The sequence below is a fragment of the Camarhynchus parvulus genome, chromosome 3, assembly GCF_901933205.1.
Source record: "Camarhynchus parvulus chromosome 3, STF_HiC, whole genome shotgun sequence".
NCBI classification, from domain to species: domain Eukaryota; kingdom Metazoa; phylum Chordata; class Aves; order Passeriformes; family Thraupidae; genus Camarhynchus; species Camarhynchus parvulus.
Genome location: NC_044573.1, coordinates 81,481,930 through 81,500,579, shown reverse-complemented (window position 1 = coordinate 81,500,579; position 18,650 = coordinate 81,481,930). Strand labels below are relative to the sequence as shown.

General features: G+C 37.7%; 1 protein-coding gene across 16 annotated transcripts in view; it reads right to left on the bottom strand.

Moving 5' to 3' along the window:
* Positions 1-18,650, bottom strand: part of MYT1L (myelin transcription factor 1 like) — a 310,332-nt gene that overhangs the window by 140,235 nt on the left and 151,447 nt on the right. The gene's annotated exons all lie outside the window — the stretch shown is intronic.

Sequence of the window (18,650 nt, the reverse complement as noted above, 5' to 3'; positions counted from 1 at the left end):
CTTCATAAAATGAAATTTCTTGAAGATTATTTTCTGTATTTTTGGTGATTCTGAACAAAATTTGCACCAAATTCACTGAATTTATTCCAGAAATTCTCAGAAGTCTAGCATGGAGTTATATCCATAAAAATCAAGACATGACAGTATTTTTTATCCAAAAGTCTTAGGTGCCCTTAGAATGATATAAAAGATGTGGCTTGCTCCTTCTGTCTGGATGGGTGTGTGGTTGTGTGTATGATGTTTGTGTTCACCTAAGTTCTCTGAGTGTACCTCTAGAATCTGTGTGAGCCACTACACAAGCATGTACTTATGTACATGCACATGCACTGCACACATGTGCTTTGTGTGCTTGCTGTAAATGAATCCTCAGCCTTGCTCCTGGTGGAACTCAGGGACAGGGATCAGCAGCAGCCTTGATTCTCTTCAAGTTGTTGAATCTGGCATGATTTGTTTTCCTCTAAAATCCTGTTCCCAAACACAATGTGTTTGAAAATGACAGATATAAGGTATAAGAAAGGTTATTTTTTAAATTCTAAATTTGAAATGTGGCAATTTGTTATATTTTGTACAAGAACAAAGACAGAAAAATAATTTAGCTTATGGCAGACCTAGATTTTTCATAGTATTATGGAAGAAAATTGGTAAGAAGAGTGCATTAAAAGAAAAAAATGTATTAAAACATTTAACTTTTAGAAATCAGGAAGCCAGTAAGACTTATTGAAATACAGAGTTAGATTTCACAGACATGGGGGGTCACAAGTAATACAAAATGTTCTACACTTCCACTGCTAGGCTTAAAACCCACTAGGTTAGGGAAGGCATGCCTGATGTACAGTCTCTATAAAACAGTCTGCTTCCATCCTTGGCACACACGTGTAACTTGTTCTTGCACACACTGTTCATGTTCAAGTCCTGAGGTGTAATGTGCTCCAAATGACAAGTTTACATTTAACTCCTAGGATTTAACAGCAAAGCCCAATTTCATGGAAGCCTATGCTCTGGACAAGCACCAAAACCAAGAACCACCTTTACTTAATACGCATCTTAAAAGTATACACAACGGTCTTTAGGGCACAGCAACCTAATGAGGGTTTCCATATTTCTATTTGTCTAACATTTTTGCATCTATGTTTATTGAAGCACCAATTTTATAAGCTGAAAGGTACCTACCAAGGAAGGGCTGTAGGAGTCTTTTCTGTAACTCTCATTCAATGTATTTACACTACACATCTTTGAATTATCATTAAAATCCCTAGAGAATAAAGAACAAGCCAAATATGGAGCCTGCACCAATACTGAGGAGTATGCAGCGTACTACCTATCACCACATGCAGAAATAACACCAGACAACAAAAAGCCAAAGTACATTCACTGAAATTCAGGTCAAAGTGGTCATAACTCTTTAGAGTTTTAGCTTTATCTTTGAATGTCCTAATGACTGTAATCACAACCATGCTGTGTTTCAACCTCTTTGTTGCTTTGAATCACCCACATTTAGGTCAGGCTTAAAGGCCTTCTGATGGGGAACAACCTCCCAGAGCTGTGCCTGGGAAACTGCTTGGAAAAAAGCACACAGCTCTGCAGAAAGATAAAGTCACTGACTTGTTCCCACAGTTCAGCCAGAAGCAGAGTTGTAAGAGTTACAGCTCTTAAAAGCTGTAAACCGAAAGATCATTATGGAAAATAAGAGGGGAAAGGCTTCAACTTCCATACTTTGCTTGACAAATTTCACTTCCAAATCCACCACAGGCTCACCCTGCCCTCCCTCAACGAGGGGCTTTGGAATTAAAAATACAGTGTTGCATTTGCATCTTGTGAATTTTTTTCAAACTGGATTAGGTTTCACCCCCCCAAACTTACCTACATTATCTAAGTCTAACTGAGGAGACTGTTGGTTTTTCTTTGACTTACTCTTTAAATAAGGAATGCATAAAAATACATATTTTTCTGAATACAAGGAGAAAATAGAACAAGCCATTTAAAAATATTTAGTGCTGTCATACTGAGAAGCATACACAGATATTTTATTATATAAAATGCCCACAACAAGCTTTTATATAAGCCAGTCACCACATCCACAAATTGATATTAGTGAGTGTAAGTATGCCACAATATAGACATATGCAATGTCTGTTCTTAAAAAAACAGGATACCACATTTTAGAATCTCATTTCTAGTATCCCAAACTCAAAAATATATCACAACTAATACACATGCTAAGGTTTGTTCATCAAGTATTGCTTCCAGTGTAGAAAACACTTCGATTTTCAAAATGGCACTGACTCAGACTAATAATTATTGAAGACACCTATAACCATTTTTAAACAAAAAAGACCAAAGTACCACATGAAATAAGCATTATTAAAATGACAGAACTTGTGTTTAAGGTTTTGATTAAAGACAATTAAACATAAGCTAACTGTAGTGGATATGTACCATGCAAAAGATAAGTATTTCAGATATAGAAAAGGACATATTTATTAATTATATCTTCTTTTTAATTCCAAAAGAAAACTATGTAGGCCTGGCAGTTTAGTAAACTAACAGTCTGCACACTGAAAACAGGATAGTTAAAAAAAAATCATAGTCTGTTAAAGCTAATTGCTGTCACTATTACGTGAAGAGATCAACACCCCTTCTTCCTCATTCACTATTCCACAACAATGACACCTCCTTTCTGGTTTTAGGTTTTGTTTAATTACAGCAATGGTGAGAATAATATTTCAGAGCTACATGGTATCAGAAGTTTTTGCTGCTGTTAGTGTACAGGCCAATATGCTTTTCAAAGGGTATGTTATAAATAGCTTACAGCTATTAGAAGTGCAACAATTAACTGATAAATTAGTAAGACAGGCAAGCAAAATATCAATCATGGCCCTTCTAACATAATTACCATAAATTAAACAGGATCACAGATTATTGCAGTTTTTGCATAAAACAGGAGTACCTACTTCAGTTGTTCAATAACTTGAATAGTTTTAACACTAAAACTATACAACACAATACTCAAAACATAAAGAAGAGACCACAAGAATAATGACTATTAATTGATAATTTTCTGCTCAAAACTTGCATTTAGCAATTTCTGGGGTAAAATTAAAAAAAGGAAAAAAAGGAAAGAAGAAAGAGACCCCAAATAGACAGGATTTTGTACCATAGCATACAGTAAACCCCAGATGTCTTCCTAGGACAGAGATGACAATGTAGTGATAACAATTGCACCGTGACCTAGTGGCCCATACAAGGCCTGAAAAAGTGCTACATTTAAGTAGGCCTGTTATTACCATCAGTTAGCAATTTGGATGATTGCAGGAGGTTTAGAACGCAATTAAGCTGGCATAAAGAGTGCCCCTTTAACTCCTGGAATGAAAGGACAACCAGGAAGTGATTTTATTTTAATTTATTAACATACATTTATTATGTTTTTCAAATTTATTTCATTTCTTGTTGTCACTCTGACATCAAAGCACCTGTAAATTCTATTATTATAAATATGGAATTTTAAAGCAAATTGAAAGAAGATTTATTCTTAACAAGGTACAAAAGAGATTTCCTGCTTCAGATTCTTACGCTGTCTGTACTGGTTTCAAGATCTAGAAAGAACTGTTGTTAAATAATTCAAAGCGGCCAAACAAGACCAAATTGGTAGAACAATCCGTATTCCACCCTCAGTTAAAACTTTGCCTTCTGACTTAATACAGTTACTCAAATAACAGTGAGGAAGAATCTGATTAACTCTGTTCGTGTTTGCAAGCTATGAGGATAAAAGAATGAAAACTAAGACTTTCAAAATTACATCTCTGCATCCTTAATGTCAGTTTTGTGACATGCTCTCCTATTATACCACCAGCCACACAGGACCAATGGTGCAAAGATTTTATCTCCTTGATTCCTGTTGTAAAGATGGAAAACTGCATCATTAGGTTTTGTTTTGACAACTAAGTGAAAGGACTGAAGTGAATTCTGCATAAAAAGAGGTCCCTTTCATCCTTGAGTAACAGAGATAAATCTAAGAAGATTTATGGAAGTAGGTATGTGCATTATTTTACATACACTCTGAGAGAATTGATCTGATGCAGGACAAAGACAATGTTTTAAAGTGCAGGGGCTTCCTCACTTCTTCGGCTTCTTTTCTTTCCAAATTTCATGTTAAACCCTTAACACGAAAAGTAGGATCTGAGGCAGCATTTCAGAGGAGACAATATACTTTTAATATAGTTATTATTCTGTCTGGGTGAAAGAATGTTTCTTGGCAAATGCAAAGAAAGCCATTTATGCAGAAAAAGTGTTCTGGCTCCCACAGACATTAAAACAGGATGTCCAAAGTTCTGCCTGTTCTTACCACCTATGAGAAAGGAACAGTGCCAGGAACAGGATGGGAATCTGTCTTTATAAAATTTGTAACATCAAAAAGACAGTGTTTCTGATTATTGAGATTTTTATAAAGTCTTGAAAACTTTTTAGATAAACCAATGGCTGGCATGTCTACAGAAGACCTTCAGAATAAAAAAAAATCAGAATTGTTGAAAGGTGTATCAAAATAATTAACACCACATATTATAAAGGTATAATGCAACATTATTCCTCTGAACTGTACATCCTAAAGAGTTGATACGTGATACAGGTATCACATACCAGAATTATATAGACAGATAACTAGAACTAAACTTGCATGCAAACTTAGATGTGGTAAATAGATGTACAAATGAAAGCGTTAAAATATCTGAAAATATATCTCTACCCAATAAAATAAAAGATAGACCACATCAGTGTGCTGAAGTCATGCATGCTTGCTCTGTATATTAGACCACACTGGCCCATAATGAAATATAATATGCAGATCCTTGAGCTCATGTCATGTCCCACTGATGTAAAAACTGAAACATATTTATCTGTTTATACTGTAAGTCTTCTGGGGCGGGCATATGTTTGTACAGCACTTGGCAAAATAAAGTTCTGGATTGTGATTGCAGTCCATATGCACTATAACACTACAAGCAACGCAACTAATTACATGTGTATGTACACTCATGGTCTCAAAGCCCAGCAGGAATATTTAGCCTAACAACACCTTAGCACCAATGAATAAAGGTAGGGAATGCATACCCATTATGTACTTTACTTGAAAACATCCAACTGTTTTCATGCAAACAGAGAAGAAAGCCAAAAAAGGAAGCAAAACTCTAGAGTAGAGCTTGAACACATCCAACTCTGGGGTCCCCAAAACAAGTACATGGATCAGTTGAAGGAAATCCAGAGGAGGGCCATGAAGACTATCAGAGGACTGGGAACCTGTCCCATGAAGATGGGGTGAGAAGGCTGGGGCTGCTCTCCCTAGAGCTGCCTGAGAAAAGGCAGCTCTAGGGAGACTGTAAAGCACCTTCCAGCGTCTAAAGGATTGAAATCTACAGTGAATATCTCTAGAACCTTACATGAATTCCCACACCCAGCACTACCACTCCCAACCTTCAGAAAGCACGTTTCAGCTTCCTCCAATGACTGGTTTTAGCACTACAAGACTTTAAATTTGTGAGTTTCTATTCCTCTGCTTTGCTTTCTGGTTATCAGCACTTTATGTTCAAGCACTCAAGCTTCTCTTTGCAACCAAAACACCTACAAAGATTATTTTTTAAACAGAAAATTACATTTATGTGCAAATGATGCTACAAATAGCATCCTTCAGAAAATCATCTAATATTATTAACTACCATTTTTTCTGAGAGTTTTTTTTCATGTTTAAGACACAGATGAAGAGCCTTCCCATAAAATCTCCATTCCCCTCTTTCAAAGTTCTCCAAAGCTGATCTACAATAGTATGGTTATGGAATTAGCTGACTACCTACAGTATGCAGTCGCAAATCTTAAACTCCATCTAAGTCCTAGAACCTTGTGTTTGCTATTGCTGAGGTGGCTCCTAGAGCTGAAAACCAGGCAGTAGGAAATTAAAGGTACAGGAATTTAGATGTAGACTAAGATCTTCGTATTTAATCCATATTTTCAGAAGTTTTATTTGCACTTTATTATTGGAAATCGCTGAGGACATCTACAGATAGTTTTTATAACAGCAGTTTTAGAGACTACTATCTCTGTTGTTCTTTCTTCTTTGATTTCATGCATCACACCCTCTTGTGAATTGGAGCATAACCAATCTGAAGAGGGAACTGTCTTTTAATCACAGTTGGTATCTCTAAATTAGGTTTTCACATTAAGTCATAGTATCCCAGCTTCTGTGTCTCTGTGGCTGAAAAAAATAGCAGTGTGCCATAGTACAGATGATTTCAAAGTGCAGTCAGATATGCCTGCTACAACATAAAGGGAAGGAGTAAAAACTGGTAGTATAGGTTGCAGAAAGCCAAAGAACCAATTTCGTATTTTAGCTTGTGGTTTTAGTGAGATTTGAAAAGTAACACAGAGAAAATACAGAGAAAGAAACACTCAAGATGGTTGCCCTGATCAAGCTTGTTTTTTGATCTGTGGCTTCATGTTCATTTATTTTCTAAATTCTTTTTCATCTTCCATTTCATTACCTCTTCTGGTTGTCTCTGCACTCACTCACAGAACTTGCTTAGAACCAGCTGCTCAGGAGCAAAATGAAATGGTTAAATCTCTGGCTTTTTGTGAAGGAGGTACAAATATTTTAGGTTATTTCACTGAAAAGAATATTTAGTCATGTTCAAATATCTTCCATTGTCAATCTATTCAAGTTTTTGTTTGTTTTTGATTAAGAAAAGCCTTCAAAGTGACAGTTATTAGAATAACTCTGTGGATAAGTTATGCATTTCTTACAGACTTTAATACCTCTGTTTCTCAGTGTTTCTTTGTCTGAGACATGCATGCATGCGTGTCTGTGTATGTATATGTATCAATGTGTGAACGTGTATATAATACTGATTATGCACTTATGAGCATGTGTACCCATTGTATTAGTATTAAAAGAGATGTATGTAAGAACATGTGTTTATAACTCATTCCTTCATGAGGAAAATAAAACCACGTTTGAATAAGAAATAAATCTAAAAGCTAAACCCTTTTACAGGTTTTAGACTGGAAGCCCAGCCAGACCTACAACTACACTGGCACTCACAGGCACAAGCTGCACATGCTGTAACACAGCAATTGCTTCCGTGCTTTATTCCTCCAGCTTTTCAGGTTTCCATGGAAATGAGTGGGAATCCCAACACAAGGGAAAAATAACTAGGCTATCCAACTCACACCATGGTGCTGGATGTCTGAACAGCTGATACATGAGGCAGTCATCACAAGAACAAAAATACACAGAATACAATACTACACATAACAATGGAGCCAAAAAAACCAGCCACACCTCGAAGGAACACATGTAAACCACTGCTGTAGTTGGTTCAAAACCTCTGCAAAAATAAAATTTTATACAATTTTGAAGCTGCCCAGGATACGAATGCAGGTACTGTATGATGTTCTGAAACTAATTAATTGAGCAAGTCATAGCTATTTAAAGCAGAACCTGATTTTTCTACTATTGACTTCACTACACAGATAGTGAATTAAAAAAAAAAAAAAAGAGGAAAAAGAAGTGTGTTTTTAAAATTCTATTAATACTAATATCCAAAGACCTATCGACTGCTCAGCAAGCCTTGGTTTCACAATGACAGACATTAACAGAGAACTCCCAGTGTAGCAACACTATGCCTCTATTTGGATGTTGACGGTTCCTGCCAGTTTTTTTGCCTTTTCACATGAAAATTACAGGATCATGTGGTTCATCCTTATTTCTTATTGTATCTAAGATTCATGTAATTGTCAGTGTGGATGCACAAGATCAAAAACTTTTTGTTTTTTAATGAACTGTTGAAAACAGAACTCAGATGAGGGGAGAAAAGATCAAAAAACTTAAGCCAGTTTAAGTCTCTCTTACCTAGCAACAAGTCTTTGCTACTATATTTGTTGATGTCACTGCAATTGTGTCAGGCTCACTGCTGGACTTGGCACGCTGTTTTTTTCTGATCAAATAGACAAAATGTTTGAGGTGTTTGAAAAGTGTTTGGACTACTTTTCAATGGGAAGTCTTGGAGTATACAGAATAAATGCTAAGCCCGGCAGAGAGACTGCAGATTATGCTTCTTATTATGTTTGTCAGCCACATGGCAGGAAACAGCAAATTATTAATAGATGCTTTCCAAGTGATATAGTCTATTAAGAAACAAACAAAATCTTACAGACTGAGAGAAGAGAAAAAAAAAAAGATGGTGATTAAAGAGTTGCCAGAAAGAGGACAAACCTTGTCCATTACATTCTTTGTAAGGAAGAATACAACACAGAAGTATCAAATGTCAATAGTGATTGATCACAGGGCCTAGGAAAGTCTCTAACTTCTCTATCAAAAGATGAACAAAGCATAGTCTGAGCTGTAGGCTGGCTCACCAAACTTTTGGAGGCATAGCCTCCTCTGGGGAACAAAGCAGAAGTGTGCCTCAGTATCACTACATTTGCACAGTCATTCACCCAGGTGTAGATTTCCTTCTATAGGTCGTAAGAGAACAAAACAATTCCAAGTAACCATTGTCAACAGTATTTCCTAAGAACTTAAACAACAGGTTAAACATATTATCTAATCAAAGTGATTCAGTTACTGCTAAGCCATTCTCAAGCAAGAATCAACAAGAGGTAGCAAGTTATGCTACTTTTGCCTGTATGAAATGTGGTTACCAATTTGCACATTCATATGAAACACATTATTCAGTGTGTCAAGAAGATCATACTGAGCTTTGAGCATCTTCTGACCAATAGTGGTGCCTTACTAACATTTCACTTGAGAATGGATTAATGATTTACTGATGGCTCAGCCAAACCTATTGAACTTTGTTTACCTTTGGGGCACGTGATAATTGCACATGATCAGGACACAGAACCACTGTAACCAGAGAAGACTGGGACAGGAAGGCCAGGATCTTTTCCTGAATAATTAGCAGCAAAAAAGGTTTAAGAAGCCCATTCCCTGATCTAACCTCTCATTTCTATGCCTGTAAGGCATTTTGAAAAATAGCAATTTGTGTTGCTAGGCTGTAAACCCAGTCACTGAAACTATTCCTCTTCTGGTGGATTTGGTTTTCAGATAAGCACCACTTAGCTGTATTACCATAACTAAGGCGAGGACAAACTGGAGCTCAGGGGCAGAAATAAGTAGCCAGGAACAGCTATGCACAAATATTCCCTTAAATTGCTTCAGTTCTGAAAAGCAATGCCACATCTTATCTGAGGGGCACAAGTATATTTTAGAGAGGGAGAACATTCCTTTCCACACAGTTAGGCTGACATAAATACAAAGTTCCTGAATTAGAAGTGGTTTACCTTGAAGTTGCCATTGAGAAACAACAAAATGAAATTGAGGGATTCTCTCAGCCCTCATACATATAGATGCCCTAGGAAAAAGCTACATACCTGCAGCTACATGCTGCTATAAAGAGCATCTGCAATTCCCACCTAAGGTTCACCAGAATTACTACTAGCTGCTTTGCCACATTCTGGTGCTCCTTTATCCAGAACAATTTCCCAAAATTAACTGCTCTCCAGGACCCTTAATTATCTGTATTAAAGGCTAAACATGGTCTAATTCTATCTTGAAATGATTAGAGAGCTGGAATATCTCTCCTATTATATCTCTCCAAGCCGAGACAGTTGGGGTGGTTGGGCCTGGAGAAGAAAAGGCTTCAAGGCAGCCTTCCAGTACCTGAAGGGGGCCTACAAGAAAGGCAGAAACATAAGAGAAATGAAAATTACTAACTTTCTCTGGAGTTAAAGCATGTCACGTAAGACAAAATCATTTCAGAGCAGAGAAGGGACTGAAAGGAGTGGCAGGCGTGATGCCCTGCTTCATGGTGGAAGCAGGTGATATCACTGCTGTGGCTGTTCTGGTCTTTTGTGCCAATTGTCCTTAGTTCACTAGCAGACAAAATTTATTCATTGTAAGATACATCTGTGCACTCAAAGGCTAAGGGTGATGTGGAATTTTCCTGTGAAAGAGCAATGAGCCATGCAGAAGGCAGGCACATTTTCATTGCCTCTCCAGCTTTCTTGGAAATATACTTCTGAAAATTCCCTTAAATGTTCAAGCTATGCTTTGATGAAAAGCTAAACATGCTGGTTTTCCCATTTTATAAAATATGATTATTTATAAGTTTTTACATCTGTCTTCACCAATCACGTGCCAATAACCTTTCTATGCTACAATAAATGACGATAAAGAACAGCAAATGGAACCTACAAGAATAATCATGTCAGATTATTTAGACACTAGTAGCTGAAGTATTAATTATTGTCTTCAACATTTTTAGTATATTTCTTTGTAAAATCTACATGAAAAAAATCACTTTTTGTTAGTCAATATATGATCAATGAACAGTGATCCGCACATTCCAATACACATCATTTTAAAGTGTTGCTTTACTATGATTTTCTAAAAAGTCACTTTTTTTTTCTGCAGACTGGATAAGGGATGGCCACATAGTAATTCTGAGCTCATTTTCTGTGAATTTCTGAGCAGACTAGAAGCACCCATAGAGCACAGAGGCCAGTGACACTGCAGACAAAATGCCTTCAGGTGCAAGAGGAAGGTGAGAATAGATTGAGGGACAGGAAGAATGGAAGAAGTGCAAGGGTTTTAATGCATGATGAGGGGAATTAGGGAGTATGAGACTCTTACAGCATGAAAATATATACACATTTTATGTAAATTTGATTGGGGTTTTGATGAGTCCATGCATGAAGGTTTGACTGGAACCCAGGCCTGCCTAAACTCTAGCATTTACACTTAGGCTCTGACTTTTTGCCCTGCTCTCTGGCTCCCTTGCAATGCAGCCAGTGTCACCTGCTTCTGCTGGCAATCAGCCCAAACTACTTTCTCTCTTCATTTGCACCTCTCCCACAGAAGAGGAACAGGTGGGAGGTCAGTGCTGTGACTGTACTCCTCATGCCCTCTGTTTATCACCTTTCCTCTTGTGTCTTCAGTAAAAGAAATTAAACATAAACCAGATGAAAAGACAAAGCTGATGGATATTTGGCAGGAAATAAATGGCATGAAATGTTAAAATGCTTAGTAGCAACCTTCTCCAGAGGCACACAAGCAGACCCAGGCACATGGCTCAACTGATACAACTGAATGATAAAACTGAAGAAGGGGTCTAGTACCAGTAGCTGTAAGGACCAGCTCATGTACTTGGCAAGAAGATAGAAGCAGAAGTGGGATGAAAGGTCTCTCAGGCAGACAAGAAAGGCAGTACTAAGCATAGGAGACTGACAGATTACAGGAGGTAGATATGGCTGAGGTAAGAATACAAGGCATAATCATTAAAAACATTTTTAGGGATGTCTTGGCCTCTAGTGGAAGAGAATAAAATGTGAGTGAAGATTTCAAGCATATGCCTACACTGTGCAATAAATTGCTGCAAGAAGTCCCCAACTCCCTCCTCCCAGACAGCACCAGATGAGGCAGCTTTGGCACCAAAGGTGGTACAGTAATCACAGGCATTTTAGGGCACTCAGACTACTTAGAGTAATCAAAGGAAGGGAGAATTAGCCTTTGCTCAGTCATGCTAACACAGTTATGATTTTTCTGGGTCATGAGATGCACACTGGCATGCCACATAGGTGTAGTGTGTCTGTCCTACAAGAACAGTGCACATGCACATGACAATTTCCTTCTCCTGTTTAATACAGTTATAGGGAAAACTGCAAATTCTGTGCAGATGATATCCAAAGGTACAAGGGAAGAAACAGAAGCAAATTCAAATAGCCCAGCAATAATATGTATAAAGACAAATCCCTTCCACTAATTTTGCTGCAGCTGTCCTTGCTGATCAGTAGATACATATTGTCTCAGCTAACATCAGGCATTTTGTGTCACAAACGGCAAAGAAAACAACAAGTATGGTACAGTAGATTGCAGAGGAAGAGACAGCTGCTTAGCTCACCTCTTAACATGGTCAATCTGAGATCAGTGAAATGATTTCTTTCTGAGCTCCAAGCTGCCTAAACAATAAAAGAGACCCACAAAGCCCCCAAAGGAAGATTTTTCAAAGGTGACCGTGTGACTTCCTGCAAAATTGGACTGTGTAACAGGAACAGCAAAATTTCACACAGCAATAGTGCTGTGGCTGTGCTCCAGTCGAGCAATAGAATGTTTCATAAGCCAAGAGAAGTGAAATATAGCCATGGTCTGTCCCAGCATCAAGTGCATACTGGGACTGTGAAACCACAAAGGTGAGCTGATTCAGCACTAAACCTTTGTCTATGAGGTTAGGGATGCAATGACTACAGGCTCTAGGCAGAATTCCACAGTAATTCAATACAGCTGAATGTATTTAAGGTTAGAGTAGAGGAGAATTTCCATGCAGTTACAAAAAGAGCTTATTGTGTCAGTGGTATACTGCATACAGGGGAATTAGCACCAAGTATATATTGCTTTAATGAAATGCTTACAATTAAAATTAATGTGTTGTGCAAGAGAGATGTTATTGGACTAATATATAAGATTACCTTTCCCTGGGTGATTGACAATGCCCTATTGGATAATATAAAATGGAATTTAATAATGGTTGATTTCAGATGAAATGAATTATGCATGAAAAAGCAATGGATGACGTGTATAGCTGCATATATGAAATGCAGAATATCCAAATTTGAATATCAGGGAAAATTTTTATTTTCCTTACTCTGTAAACACTTCTGGAATGGATAACTGGTCCATCTAAAATTGTACTACTCTTTAGCAAACATCAGATGCTTCAGAGAAAGCAAATTCTTCACCCCAAACACTCCTTCCAGCAACACAATCATTTCTACACCTCGTAATGATAATTAAACTGGGTCCTGCATTGTATCTTCTAACTCCTACAATTTCCAGCTCTGGCTATTTACCTACTAATGAAAAGAGTATCCGTACAGCAATATCTAAAAGATCTTTCCAAAGTATATGTAACAATAAAACAAGGTAGTCAAGCACCACTTCACATCTTTTTCTCCCATTCGTTCTTTCTGCAATTTCTGTATCATAGTAAAATAAAAATAAAATAGTTTTATTTCACAGTTAAATTAAGCAATTTCAAAGAATAATTAAATGTAACAAATACACTAAAAAAAAATACCTGTATCTGCTCCTGTATATGAGTTGCAAACATATGATACCAGTGACATTTCATGTTCTAATAAGCTTCTCTTGCAAACATGGCATGTCTGGGCTCTTTAACAGGCCGATCCTTTATTGGCTTAGAAAGAAGGAAGGTGTCAATCCAGACACAGACTTTCTTTCTTTCAAAGCATTGGTCAGCAGATGGTAGAAAAAGCAATTCAGATCCTCAAAAGGACCTGATGTTCTTGTTTTCTCTCTATTTTAGGATGCAAGTCCTGTTATCACTGAACAGAATGACACTTGCAGCAGGTACAGCTGACACATGGAAATATGTTGGATCAGTCTCACTAATAGGATCTATGCATTTGCTAGAAAAATCAAACAAATATGGACCATTTGGACAGGCAGGTTCAGAACCTTACTCACAGTCAATTTTCTGTGTGAACATTTGCAAGGAAAGATACCAGATGGCTTAGGCATGTATTACACTGACATGTACATAAATGTGCACGGGTATATATGAAATAGGAAGAGCTGTGACCAAATTAGGGCACTAAATTACATATGTGTAGGACAGGGCAGTGACAGAGGAAAGAAACTCTGGGAGATAGGGAGAAAGAATGGTAATCCTGAATAAAATATGCATTATACATCAGCTTTTCTTTAAGGCAGCTAGGCTCCCCGCATGCATGTACTAAGTTGGGGATTTACGTGACAAGTTCAGTTTAACACTGTGAAAATTATGTGTTAAAATGCTCCATACATTGATTGGAACACTCTTCATCGATCACAGGTGCTGATATTAAAATTTCTGGTGGGAGTTTCATAAATGATGAATTGCTTCACTGGGATTCACTGTGCCTGCCCAGCCAAAGCAAAAGTGCTATAGCAGCAGTCACCAGCACAGAAGGCTGGTTAGAAAGAGAAGTGACAGCGTCAGAATTGAGAAATGAGCAGCACCCATACATGGGTGTATTGGTAGGAAAACACTAGGAAGAGAAGGAAAGAGCACTTCCTGATAGAACAAAATGTAAGTCATCTTAAAATATGCATTTAAACCGACAGACAGATCCCAGCCTTCCTCCCACAAGCATCCTGAGGTCTCTGTATCCACCAAAGTCTTAATAGAATCCTTAAAATGAAGATTTTTTTTATCTTTAAGAATGGAAATAAGATATATTTTGAAATAACATTTTACTGAGAAAGGTCACAGTAAAACAGCACACCTTTGGTATTACAAATTTCCTACATAAGTATACTGGGTCCAGATAGGACAGAATCCATTTTCATCATAGTGGCTCATATGGGGTTTAGATTTTTGACCAAAATGATACTGGTAACAAACAAACATTCCAGCTTTTGCTAAGCAGTGTCTGCAGAGCATCAAGGCTTCCTTGGTTTCTCAATTTGCTGCAATAGGTTAAGAGGCAGATGACCCAACTAACCAAAGACATGTTCCACAACATGTCACATCATGCCCAGCAACAGCAGGGAAAAGAGATGATTTAGGAAGTTACACATCTTTTGTTTGGGAACAGGGTGGGAATCAGGCTACTGTGGGAGGTAGTGACTGATTGTCTTTGCATCACTTTTGTTTCCCTACACTCTTTTACTTCTCCTTCACTTATTAAACGATTCATAGTTTTTTTCTTGATCCCAAGTTTTCTTGTTTTTGTTATTCCTTCCCACTTTTCCCATCCAGCTGGGGGTAGCAGGGAGAAACTGAATAAGCATTTGGTGTAGTGCTTAGCTGTCCACTGGCATTGACCCACAATAATTAAGAAAATGACCAATAACAGGTATTCTGCATCTTGAAGGGGTTTTGTTTGTTTCTTATATTTTAACCTAATAGCTTCAAAGGAGATTAAGATAAATTATTAAAAAACCTACCTCATAATGTGGAACCAGAATATCCAAGAAAATGGCTGTTGAGCCTTACATCTGCCTAGCTTATTTCCCAGTTTCTAGAGGTGGTATCTGAACAGACTTGGTAGTGTTTTCACTGTTAGCTACTAGAAGATATTTCAAGCAAAATTCCAGTATTCTGATACTTCACCTTCTCTTCCCATTTCATTAGCTTCAAGTTCTATTTCTCTGTTACCTTTGTATAGGAAGTGATTAGGAAGTTTCTGGAGCTCCTTGATATGCTGTTCCTGAAACAGCCTGTCTCACTGCCCACCCCCCTTGCCTGCAGGTAGGTTCACTGCTCTTGAGACATGACCTGTTAGCTCAGTTTGGCTACTCACTGAGAAGTCTTTGCTACTATCAAGCCCCAACCATGCTTATTATGACTGCAACTACTTCAAAGAGCTCCTGACTCCTTTCTAACAAGTCTGAGTGAAATTCAGCTCTGATGCAGTTTCCTGAAATCATTCTGTATTACAGCAGGAACTAAGTTGATTCAGCCTAACTTTTCACACCTATTACCTTTCTGGCACACTGATGAGCCAGTGAGCATGTGTGTCATTTTGTCCAACCAGGCTAAACAAGATCTGGGTCTTGCACGGCTTTACATGAGTGTGTCTCTTCCCTTTCTGACTAATGAGTTTTCATGAACAATTTGTATGACCAGCTTCTTCTAAGTTGAAGGCTTTTATTCTATTGTTTAATTGATGAGAAGTTTCAAGAGTTATTGCTGTGGAGGGCAGTGAAAGCGAGATTTCATGGGTCTTATTTCCTTATGAAGCCAATTTAAAATATTAAGTACTGGAAATGAAGAGTTAAACAGAGACAAGAAAGAGGACAAATTTAAAACTGCATCATACTTTAAACTGCATGACATGCCAGCCACCTAAGATGTATAATCTCTAATTTCTGTCTTTTTCTCCACCCTTCCCCTTCTTTTTTCAATGATCTCATTTTATAGGATTTGAATGAACTCAAATCAAAACAAAAATGCATCCATGTAAAAGTCTCAGAGAAGGTTCAAGCTTAAGATCTAGGGTTTTGTATTGCCTCTAATAACTTTTTGATCCAGTCTTCAAACTCTCTGAATACAATAATCTCCCCTCTATGAATTATAAGAAGGAAACTTCTGAACTGATTGCAACTCTGTAATTCTTGCTTATTATTCATAAATATAATGAGTTACAGTATCTGGCCATATGATTGCAGAGGCATGATGAATGTAAATGAAGTATTTTTTTCACAAAATATAACAAGGAAGTGTATTACCAATCATCACAAAATCATACAACCTCACTGGAAAGATACACTAGTTTGAGTGTGCTCTGGGTTATCATGGGAAAGGGCCAATGAAGAACAGAGGACTCAGAATTGGCACAGTACTTCTGCTGAAGAATGCAGAGCAGTGCAACATACTGAATAGAACACAGGGATTCAGGCAGTGCAAGTTCTGGTCTTATTTTTGCAGATGAGTTCTTAGGTTGCTATTGACAAAATCTTTATATGCCTCAGCTTCCCCATAAATTAAACATCTAACTTACAGCTTTTAGTATAAAACATATTAATACACTCATTACTGAGAAGTTTTGTAAAACATATCTCAAGCCACCAGACAAGCTTTATAAAAAGATTCTTCATTGGTCATCAAAGCATGGAAAGATAAAATTTGTGTTACTATGTTGATGCTAAAAAGCTTGTATCTTGCCTACTACCCATTCAAACACTACTTCACATGCAAAAAGAAAATCCTGTAGGACACTTTCCTAGATACTTTTTGAAGATCTCTTTCTTTGCTTTTCTCTGGAGATGACAGACATTTAGTTTTGAGTGAATCCACATGACCCTTCACGTTCTTAAAATACTTAAAAATGTTTACCATGCTCATTTTCAGGTGTCTTACCCTCTGGAAAAAGTTTCTACTCAGTACCACTGCAGTAAATCATATCAAAGCAAATTATTTTTATTGTGAGCACCCAAGCCAGCTGAGGTGAATAATGTACCTGATCGAACTGTGCCCAGATGGAAATAGGGAGTGCCCAGGCTCTAGCAAAAGGTTTTCTGCTGATGCTCATACTTTAGTGGCCATGAAATGTAACAGTAACTTGACAGACAAATCTTCCAAGTCCCAGCTGCTGAACTGGGTATGTAATGTCCTACTGCATACCCTTCCTTGCAGAGACCCATCTGTACCATTTACTATAAACTGTTTTAAACAGACTCTAAAGACCCACCATGACAACTGCTGGCCTTTACCATATATGCTTGAGATGACAGCCTCCTGGGTAGCATACTAAAGACAATAAGCAGTTGAAGGTCTACATAGACAAAGTAAAGTCATTTACTGCAACAGTGCCATGGATTCCTAAAGGGGCCAGGGCGGCTATGGGACAGCAATGACATTTTAAAAGTAAAACAGCTGCATTTATGTGCCCTAAACCCAGCAATCATATATTCTAGTAAGTATCCTGACTTAAGAGTGCTGAATATTTGTCATTGGCCCTTGACTTCACCTGGACTGCATCTTCCATTGCTACTCATTCAATGATCTAAAAGCTCTGTTGACAAAGTTAGCGCAGAGATACAGTATTAAATAGCACTCACTTTATTCAGCCAGCTAAAGACTTGATAAGCAGGAGATGCAATAAAGAAAAATATACCTAATTTGACTAGTGGATCCATTAGCATCAGCATAGATAATTTAGCTTCTTAAATAGTCCGGTTAGTCCCAGACTTAAAATCTGTGTCAGTAAGAGTAAGTCGGTATATAAGCAAGCCACATTTTAACAAATCAAACAGCCCTGCAACTGAAGGCAGTATCTTTATTTTTTTTCAGTGTGGAAAAATGGGGTCACATGAGGAAAGTCCAATTGCCATCTCCCAGCAGAATATCTGACTTGCCAAAGAGAGATTTTAAGAAAACTGGTCTCAATTAAGATTATCAATTTTCAAATGCATTGCCTGTCCTCTTGTACTTGTCATCTAAGACAGGTATAAAAGACCACCAACAAGTATTTTGGGTTTTCATCATGCTAGATTTCTCTTGTTTGAAAAAACCAGCTAAAAACATACTTTAATTTAGAAAAGCAAAGAGGTAGAATCAGTAGAATCAGAGGTAGATCAGCCTGGAAAGCTGATCCCAATTGATCAATTTGATCCCAACTGATGCCACGCCACATGGCATCCTTCTCAGCAATAAAAGCTGGGTGAAAGATAGAAGGAGGAACACTCAGAGTTACAGTGTTTGTCTTCCCAAGTATCTGTTACACTTGATGGAGTCCTGCTTTCCTGGGATGGCTGAACACCTGCTTGTCCATGGGAAGTGATGGATGGATGGATATCTTGTTTTGCTTAGCTTTTGATTATTTCAAGTTTGCATCCATCTTCACTATAATAAAAGCCAAACATTTTCATTCTTTCACAAAACAGAATTTGCCTTACAGGAAGTAAACAGTACTAGTCATGAAGATATGTTTGAGATGGCCTGACAGTATGATCATGGCTCAGTGAATGTTATCCTAAGTGACCAGTGTCACAGCTGTACTGCTGCTCTCCTATCAGCCCCAGTGTGGAAAGAGGTCAGATAAAACAGACGGAGGGAACAATTGCATCAGTTTCATCCAGACTACTTAGCCTTAATGAAAAG